Raw genomic sequence first — 9,393 nt, 5'->3', positions numbered from 1 at the left:
TAATAAATATTTATGGAGGATGACAAGTGCCAAGAACTGCGCATAGAGAAACAATACAGGCAAGACTCTTCTGTAAGAAGCTCAGAGCTCGTGAAGGACACAGATATATAAACAGAAAATCAAATCAAGTCTTTTAAATTTTGTGCGAAAGTCTACGTAGGGAACAGAAGGTGCATAGAAGAGAGTGGTCTGAACTATCTGAGAGGCCAAGAAAGATTCCACAGGCTTCTCCACTCAGTTTCTTTTCAGATGACACTGAAACTGGGACACTAACTTTTCTGGAATACCTGAGGGAAGTCCGCTCCTGGATTTCTGGGTGTGTGAATTTTCTCTCTTGTCTGTCTTGAGAAACATCGATGAACATTTGCATTGAGTAAGATCTGGCCGTCTGCCCTATTTGGCTTAACTGAAATTTTGAAGCAAATTCTGAGGGGTGGGTGAGTTTTTCCAATTCCTTAATTAAACAACTGGAAAGCTTCAGGAGAGTCATTCTTCTTTGTATCTTTTCAAATGACTTTCACTGAAAGGGCCACTATGTTGCAGTCACCACTTTCCTTTAAATAATATTTCTACTGTGTTCTTGAGCTGTTTATTTTTATAGTTCTGTGTATTTGACCTAAAGCTTTTAACCTTGTGTGTGTGCCCTGAAGTGACTTTATTGCAAAAGGGTTTGGCTTATAAATCTCAATAATAAATAATATTCAGTCGTAACACAAGGAGAAGAAATATCAGAACTGCCTGTTCCCTTGAGAAATGTAACAGCAGAAAGGAAAAAGTATGAGGAAGCTCACGTCAATGAGTGGCCACAGAGGGCACTGAAACCCTTGAGCAGAATTGAGAAAAATCATGTCTATCAAATATATAACATACACCAGGAGCTATGGATCCTGCTTTGGGACATAAATGTTAATAGAGCAAGCACTATGAAAGAGGGAAAACCTGTGGCTCAGCAATGTCAAGAGAAGTCTCTAGGTTGGTCCAGGGATGAGAACTTAGACTACCTTTGTGCAGAAGCTTTTGCTGGTTCCACTACGCCACGCACCCTCATTATTAAAAGCTTTCTAGTTCATGAAACTGGTCAAAATATATGACTCTCAGGAATTTGGATTAAGGTGTACAGAGAACTATGAACTATCATGCAGAAAGGCCATTCGAGTTCCTATAGTTTCTTAATACCCAACCTGTTTGTGCCTAGGTTCCCCTTCTATTATTTTTTCCTTTTTGATTCATATATTTAGAAACATTTGTCTCCTGACTTCCACTTCTAGCAATACTACAAGTGACAGACCAACATTCCTACTGTGCAAAACAAAAATGCCAGATCAAAAAAGCATCCAAGAACTGCTGGGGCAACCAGGATCTGGAGAGTTGATGGAGTGAAGGGAATCTTCTGGGAATACCACAGTTGACGTCCCATGCCCGGAGTCCTGCCTGCCACCATGATTCTGTGGCCTCCCCAGCTTTGCTGCCCTTTGTGAGAGTTTTAATCCCAAGTTCCTGTGGTCTCCTGCCATCCTCCAGGCTGCTCTGCTATTCCTGCATCATCAACATCACACCAAAGAGCCCAGAACCATCTCTGCATCTCCTGCTATGAACCTGCATCAGGAGAGGGTGCCCCACCAAGCTTCTCATGGGTGCTGGTGCTCCCTCCCTCATTCCTATATTCTGTACCACCATGGTGCAGGGGCATAGTCAGGTGCTGGGGTCTCTGATCCTGTATTTGCCAACCTGAACTATCATGACCAAATGCCACAGACCAGAGGGCTTAAATAACTGACATTTACTTCTCATGGTTCTGGAGGCTGGAAGTACAAGATCAAGGTCCCAGCAGGGTTGGTTTCTTCCGAGGTCTCTCTCCCAGGCTTTCAGATAGCTATATTCTCACTTTGTACTCACATAGCCTTTTTTTTTCTGTGCTCTCATACCCTTGGTGTCTCTTCCTCTTATAAGAGCACCAATTCTATCAGATTAGAGCCCAGTCCCTATGATGTCATTAAACTTTCACTACCTCGTTGTAGGCTCTATCTCCACATGTAGTCACATTGAGCATTAAGTCTTCAATATCTGAATTTTAGGGGAGGAACACAATTCAGTCCATAACAGATCTGATGTCACAATCTATTCCCTTAGCTTCCTTACCTCTTTCTTAATCATACTTTTCTAAGCCAGTCCCAGCATTTCTACTTTATTTGATCTAGTGACCATATCAATGAATGAATAACTTTAGTCACCAAACTACCCCACTTAAGATAATGAAGAGGAATGCTTATAGGAACATCTTAAAAAGTTGCCTCTCAAATTATTAATTATTTTCATCCCTTTCCTCAACCTTTACTATTCAGTAACTTGCTAAATTGGATGTTCAGTATAAGATAGCTTTTTCAGTTGATAAATATCAAACCTACAGCAATAAAAATTGATTACAGTAGTATTGTTTACTGAACTTCTACCAAGAGTTAAGGTACCTGTGCTATGTACTCTGCTTCTGTTACTTTTAATCATCAAAAAAAACCCAAAAATACTTGTTTTCACATTTTACATATTACAGGTAAAGAATCTAAGTCTCAGTACTGAGGGTGTGTCTGAATTCACACAGCAGATGAACAACTAACCCCCATGATTTGAACCAGGTCTGTTATTTCAAAATTAATGTGCTTTCAACATAAGGAATCCATTCAATAGATAAGTTTACCCTAAGTGTTGGGATTTGTCAACTATCAAAAGAATTTGCAGATTCTATCAATATATTACAAATGCCTATGAATCCTAAAATTCTGTTGTAGGAACTGGTATTCATATTCAGCCCCTATTTACAGATAAGAAAACTGAGGGCCAGAAAGCAGAGTTGCATTACAACTTTCTTGGACCCTAGGGTACATTTGCCTGTGTGGTCCTCTTTCTCCATGAAATTTGATTTTACACCGTGTAGACATAAAGACAAAAATGTTAATATTAACAAAAGTTTATTCTCTCATTGTTAGTTCTCAAGGCCAAAAGATCAAAATCAGTAATAATGGGCTGAAATCAAGATATCAGCAAGTCCAAGCTCCATCCAACACTCTGGAAAGCACCTATCTGTTCCTCGCCTCTTCCAGCTTCTGGTGTTTGCCAGCATTCCTTGGCTTGTAGCTGCATCACTCCAATTTTTGCCTCCATCTTCACACAGTCTTCCCTCTGTGTGTCTATTTTCCCTGTGCCTCTGTCTGTATAAAGTGACTTGTGATGGTATTTAAGACCCACTTGACAATCTATGATAATCTCTTTATTGTAAAATCTTTCATTGAATCACATCTGGAGAAATGTAACATATAAGGTAACATTGGGAGGTTCTAAAGTTTAAGGCCTGATATCTTTAGGGCCACCATTCAGTCCCCTGTGGGTTCCATTCTGTTTTTGGTACAGCCATCCCCCTCCTCTGTTGGTATACATTAGAATCATGAACACTAGAACTTAAACTCCTTACTCTATTCTCTGCTTATGGAGTCTGTACAGTGATTCTGAGTGAATTCTTCTGTTTAATGCAAAAAACTCCTATGCACTCTTGAAAGCATGCTAATCTTTGTTGCATATAAGTTACATGTAAATCATTCACACAACCCTCAGCGAGTTCTCAGTACAGAAACTCCATGCCCTGAGGTCAACACTTTCCTTCTTCTCTCTGTACACAGCATAATAGTTACAAACATGGTCTCTGGTCCAGAATCCTAGATTTAGATATGGAATCAGTCATTTACTAGCATCATGACCTTAAGCAATGTTTAACCTCTGTGAGTTTCCAGTTCACCATAAAATCAGGGTGATGATAGGATCCACTCTGTAAGACTGTTGTCAGAGATTGAATTTGTACATCCAAAGCATATAAGTCAGTACTTGTTCTATGAGTGTCAGCTCAGATCACCATGGCAATGCCTGGTCTCTGTCCATCCATCCCCTGGGCCCTATTAAGCTATTAAATGAATTATCAGTTGTCCAATTACTACAGAGCCTTTGGGTCCTTTTAAAATTATCAAACTTCTTTATATAATTTCTGAGTGTTGTTTTCTGAATCTTTTAGCATGATTTTTATTCCATAATTTTTGGCAAATGGTATAGAATAGTGGTTAGGAGCACAATCATTGGCATCAGTGAATGACTCTCAGCCTGGTTTCTTCCTCTGTGAAGTAGACATAACCATACCTACCACATGGATTCCTGCAGATGGCAGATAAGGAAACCACGTAGGTATGTGGAAGATAGTAAGTGATCAATAAATGGAAGCTATAGTTATTTCTGTCTTTTGCAGAAGCCACGAAGCAGGGAGTGGTAGAGGCAGTAGCATCAAGTCTGAGTCCGGGCCATGTGCAGTCCATTCCACTCCACGTAAATAGCCTTCATGTTACTCTCAAATCCTTTCTCTTTAAGACACAGCTCATTAAAACCATCTGCTAGCCACCCTTGGTTAGCTGAGGCTAATCCTTGTTTACTGTAAATGTCAAAATGTGTAAGGAGACCTGAGGGTGGGGAGTGGCTAGAGAAAAACACAAAAATCCCTTGAAAAAAAAAACAAGGAACCTCTAGAATGACAAATGTCCTCCTGCAAGTGAAAAGTCTTCGTACTTAATCCTCCTGATGCCAGGGGTGTCGATTCATACAAAAGGTTGCCCCATGTTCTACAAGACTCAACTTGCATTTCAGCTATAAATGTGTTACCAATGAGTCCAGACTTGCATCTCCACCAACTGAGGTAGGTATATGGAGCCTGAGGGTCCTGAGGGTCAGGCTCCCCAACCTCCGTGGACCCGCAGAAGGAAGGGACACTTGGCCTTGGCAGAAAAGGCAAATCTAACTGGAGGTGCCTGATGGCATTTGCAGCAAGGACCCGACATCCCTCCTTGACCCCCTTTAAATGCCAGGCACAGATGTCACCTCTCTGGCTGTGGTATTTAGTCCTCACATTCTTTGCTACACATGTGTGGGGTCCTTTTTCAACAGGGATGACCTAAAACAAATGTTGAGGCAAAATCTGACATTAGACAAAGAGATTCCAAATTGCAAATGGCTTCAACTGCTTTTGCAGCTGTCTCAGGAAAATTCTTCCCCACTAACACCAATAGCTTTCTTGGCTCCCCAAACTTTTAAATATTAAATTCTCCTCTCAAGTGCAAATAAGCCTGCAGCTCCTTTCCACCCCACACAACCCTTCCCTCACTTTCACCTTCTCATTAACTCTCCTTTGTTCTATCAAAAAGCTCAGGAAGGGTTCAATTTTTTGAAAGTCCTGTTGTTTCTCTTTGAATCCTGTATCACCTCCTTTTTTATTAAAATACACATTGTGGGGCTGAGCATGGTGGTTCATACCTATAATCCCGGCACTTTGGGCAGTAGAAATGGAAGGATCATTTAAGGAGTTTGAGACCAGCCTGGGCAACAGTCAAGAACTAGTATCTACAAAAAATATTTTTTAAAAATTAGCCTAGCCCATTATTGTGGTGTGTGCCTGTAGCCCCAGTTACTTGGAAGGCTGAGGCAGGAGGACCACTTGAGCCCTGGAGTTCACAGCTGCTGTGAGCTATGGTCAAGCCACTGCCCTCCAGCCTGGACAACAGGGTGAGACCCTGTCTCAAAGAAAGAAAGTCTACATTGTGAAATAAACAAAAACAGCAGAAGGGTATCTGCCTCGGGGAAAAAAAAGAAAGGCTTTGATTAGAGATTAAGATGGGTTCAAATGTTGTTCTTGCCACAGTTATCTGGGTAACTTTGGGCACATGAATCATTAGCATGTGAAGGGTATTACCTGGAATTATGCAGTGGACAGACAACCTGTGCTACCATAAACCCTGCCTCTGAGCCATGGTTCCATATTCATAAAATGGGAGGATGCTTTCTGACTCATGAAATTATGAGAGAAATACATCTAGTGTGAAAATTGTCTGACAATGGTAAAGCAAATTTAATTAGAAATGTTAATAAAAATTGCAATAAAATCAGTAACTTACCTTTGATAGCTTGTTTTGTGTTCTACAAAGATATGAACACATCATATGGCACAAAAATGCAAAGACATCTTCCAGTCCAATACCCTCCTTGATTCTTTGTCCTGAACTAGGTTGTTCAATAAAGAAACTTAAAAGCATTTTTTTTTTTTTTTGACAGAGTGTCACTCTGTTGCCCAGACTGGAGTGCAATGATGCAATCTCGGCTCACTGCAATCTCTGCTCACTGCAATCTCTGCCTCCCAGGTTCAAGCAATTCTCCTGCTTCAGCCTCTAGAGTAGCTGGGACTACAGGCATGTGCCAACACACCCAGCTAATTTTTTGTATTTTTAGTAGAGACAGGGTTTCACCATGTTGGCCAGGCTGGTCTCAAACTCCTGACCTCAGGTGATACACCTGCCTCCGCCTCCCAAAGTGCTGGGATTACAAGCATGAGCCACCGTGCTCGACCAAAGACTTTCGGAGTAACTTGTGTCAATGTTTATTTTGTTAACAATCGATTTTCTAGGATGAATCTTAGTATCCCATTCTACTACCTAAAATTTGATTCAGGCTTCATTTGAATGCAGGGCCCACATTGTAACCTAGCATTGAGTTGAAGAGACTGAGGAGCCTGGGGCCTTATAGAAAGGGTAGTGGTTCCCTCTGCACATACTCTGTCAAATTGGCTTCTTTTCAACAAATTTTTACAATTGCAATTGACATAAAGAAATCCAAGCCTATCATGACAAGATGTTAGAAAATGCAGTGTGTGGCCAGGCGTGGTGGCTCACGCCTGTAATCCCAGCACTTTGGGAGGCTGAAGTGAGCAGATCACAAGGTCAGGAGATCAAGACCATCCTGGCTAACATGGTGAAACCCCATCTCTACTAAAAATACAAAAAATTAGCTAGGCATCTTGGCGGGCACCTGTAGTCCCAGCTACTTGGGAGGTTGAGGCAGGAGAATGGCGTGAACTTGGGACACAGAGCTTGCAATGAGCCCAGATCGCGCCACTGCACTCCAGACTGGGTGACAGAGTGAGACTCCGTCTCAAAAAAAAAAAAAAAGAAAAGGAAATGCAATGTGTAATTTGTAATTGAGACATTGATGGTTAGATCCCAAGATACATAGAGAGGGTCATCAAGATGAGAGGTGGCAACGTGCTAGCAGCCCTCACTCTCGGTGCTTCCTTGGCCTTGGCATCCACTCTGGCGGTGCTTGAGGAGCCCTTAAACTCACCACAGCATGTGGGAGCCCCTCTCTGGGCTGGCTGAGGCAGGAGCTGACTCCCTCTGCTTGAGGGGAGGTGTGGAGGGAGAGGCACGGATGCGAACCTGGACTATGCGTGGCCATGGCAGGCCAGCGCAACTTCTAGGTAGGCACAGGCTCCGCAGGCCCCGCACTCTGAGTGGCTGGCCGGTGCTGCAGGCCCCAGGCAGTGGGGGGCTTAGCACCCGGGCCAGCAGCTGCGGAGGGGGCATGAGGTCCCCCAGCACTGCTGGCCTGCCTGAGCTGCGCTTGAATTCTCCCCAGGCCTCAGCCACCTCCCCCTGGGGCAAGACTGGGGACCTGCAGCCCGCCATGCCCGAGCACCCCCCCGCCACTCCCCCGCATTGGGGTCCCACGTGGCCGGAGCCTACCCAATAAGCAGTGCCCCCTGCCCTGCGGCGCCTGGTCCCATCCACCGCCCAAGGGCTGAGGAGTACAAGCACAGGACTGGGGACTGGCGGGCAGCTGCGTCTGTAGCCCTGGGGTGGGATCCACTAGGCAAAGCCAGCTGGGCTCCTGAGTCAGATGGGGACTTGGAGAAATTTTTTATCTAGCCAGAGGATTGTATGTGCACCAATCAGCACTCTGTATCTAGCTAATCTGGTGGGGACTTGGATAACTTTGGGTCTAGCTAAAGGATTGTAGATGCACTAATCAGCACCCTGTGTCTAGCTCAAGGTCTGTAAATGCACCAATCAGCGCTCTTTGTCTAGCTAATCTGGTGGGAACTTGGATAACCTTTAAGTCTAGCTAGAGGATTGTAAATACACCAATCAGCACCCTGTGTCTAGCTCAAGGTTTGTAAATGCACCAATCAGTGCTCTCTGTCTAGCTAATCTAGTGGGGTCTTAGAGAACTTTTACATCTAGCTAGAGGATTGTAAATACACCAATCAGTGCTCTGTGTCCAGCTCAGGGCTTGTAAATGCACCAATCAGCACTCTGTAAAATAGACCAATCAGCTCTCTGTAAAATGGACCAATCCCCAGGATACCAGTGGGGTCATATAAGGGAATAAAAGCAGGCTGCTCCAGCCATTAGTGGCAAACCGCTCTGGTCTCCTTCACACTGTGGAAGTGTTGTTCTTTTGCTGTTTGCAATAAATCTTCCTGCTGCTCACTCTTTGGGTCCACACTGCATTTATGAGCTGTAACACTCACTGCGAAGGTCTGCAGCTTCACTCCTGAGGTTAGTGAGACCAGGAACCCACTGGGAGAAATGAACAACTCCGGACGCGCCGCCTGAAGAGCGGTAACACTCACTGCGAAGGTCTTCAGCTTCACTCCTGAAGCCAGCGAGACCACGAACCCACCAGAAGAAACTCCGAACACGTTGGAACATCAGAAGGAACAAACTCCAGACATACCATCTTTAAGAACTGTAACACTCACTGCGAGGGTCCACGGCTTCATTCTTGAAGTCAGTGAATCCAAGAACCCACCAATTCCAGACACAAAGATGTGGCATATTTTGGGGTTTTCTCTCTCACCAATCACAGATTCAGGGCCCCTGAAACAATGGACTAGTCCTCTGTCACCGGGCTTGGTTGTTATTGCAACAAATTAATCTTCTTCCTTCTTCCCTTTCAAGGAGGCTTCTCAGTCTGCTTTGCAAAGACAGAGTTTGCTTTTTCCTAGGGGGCTCACCCTTTAATTTGTCCTGACGTGTCTCTTCCTACCTTAAATGCAGTACGAGTATAATTTGGATTTATGCTCTTCTACCTTCCAAAACTCCCCTGGGAGCAACTTAGCACATTTCCTACATAGTCTAAGAGCTCTGAAAATGCTAGCTGCTGGTATTAATATTATCAAATGGCCCAAGAGAGCAAAGAGGAGGCCACAATGCCTTTAATGAGCTGGCCTCAAAAGTCACACACTGTCATCTCTATCACACACTCTTGGTCACACAACCAGCTCTGATTCACTGTGTAAGGAAATTAAAAGTGTAAATACCAGGAGGCAAACATCATTTGGGAGTACTTGGAGGCTGCTGACTACATATGTTTTCATGCTTTTTAAATTGGCATCTAAAATATTCTTCATAAATACAAATAGTTGTAAGTGGTATACTTTTTTGTGTATATTATTTAAGTACATAGGTATGTTAATATGGATTATGTACATATAAACCTATCTTAATAAAACTCTTACATCTGTAACTTAATTTTAGT

This window comes from Macaca nemestrina, chromosome 13, assembly GCF_043159975.1.
Source record: "Macaca nemestrina isolate mMacNem1 chromosome 13, mMacNem.hap1, whole genome shotgun sequence".
NCBI lineage: Eukaryota > Metazoa > Chordata > Mammalia > Primates > Cercopithecidae > Macaca > Macaca nemestrina.
Note: the sequence above shows the minus strand (reverse complement) of the source record.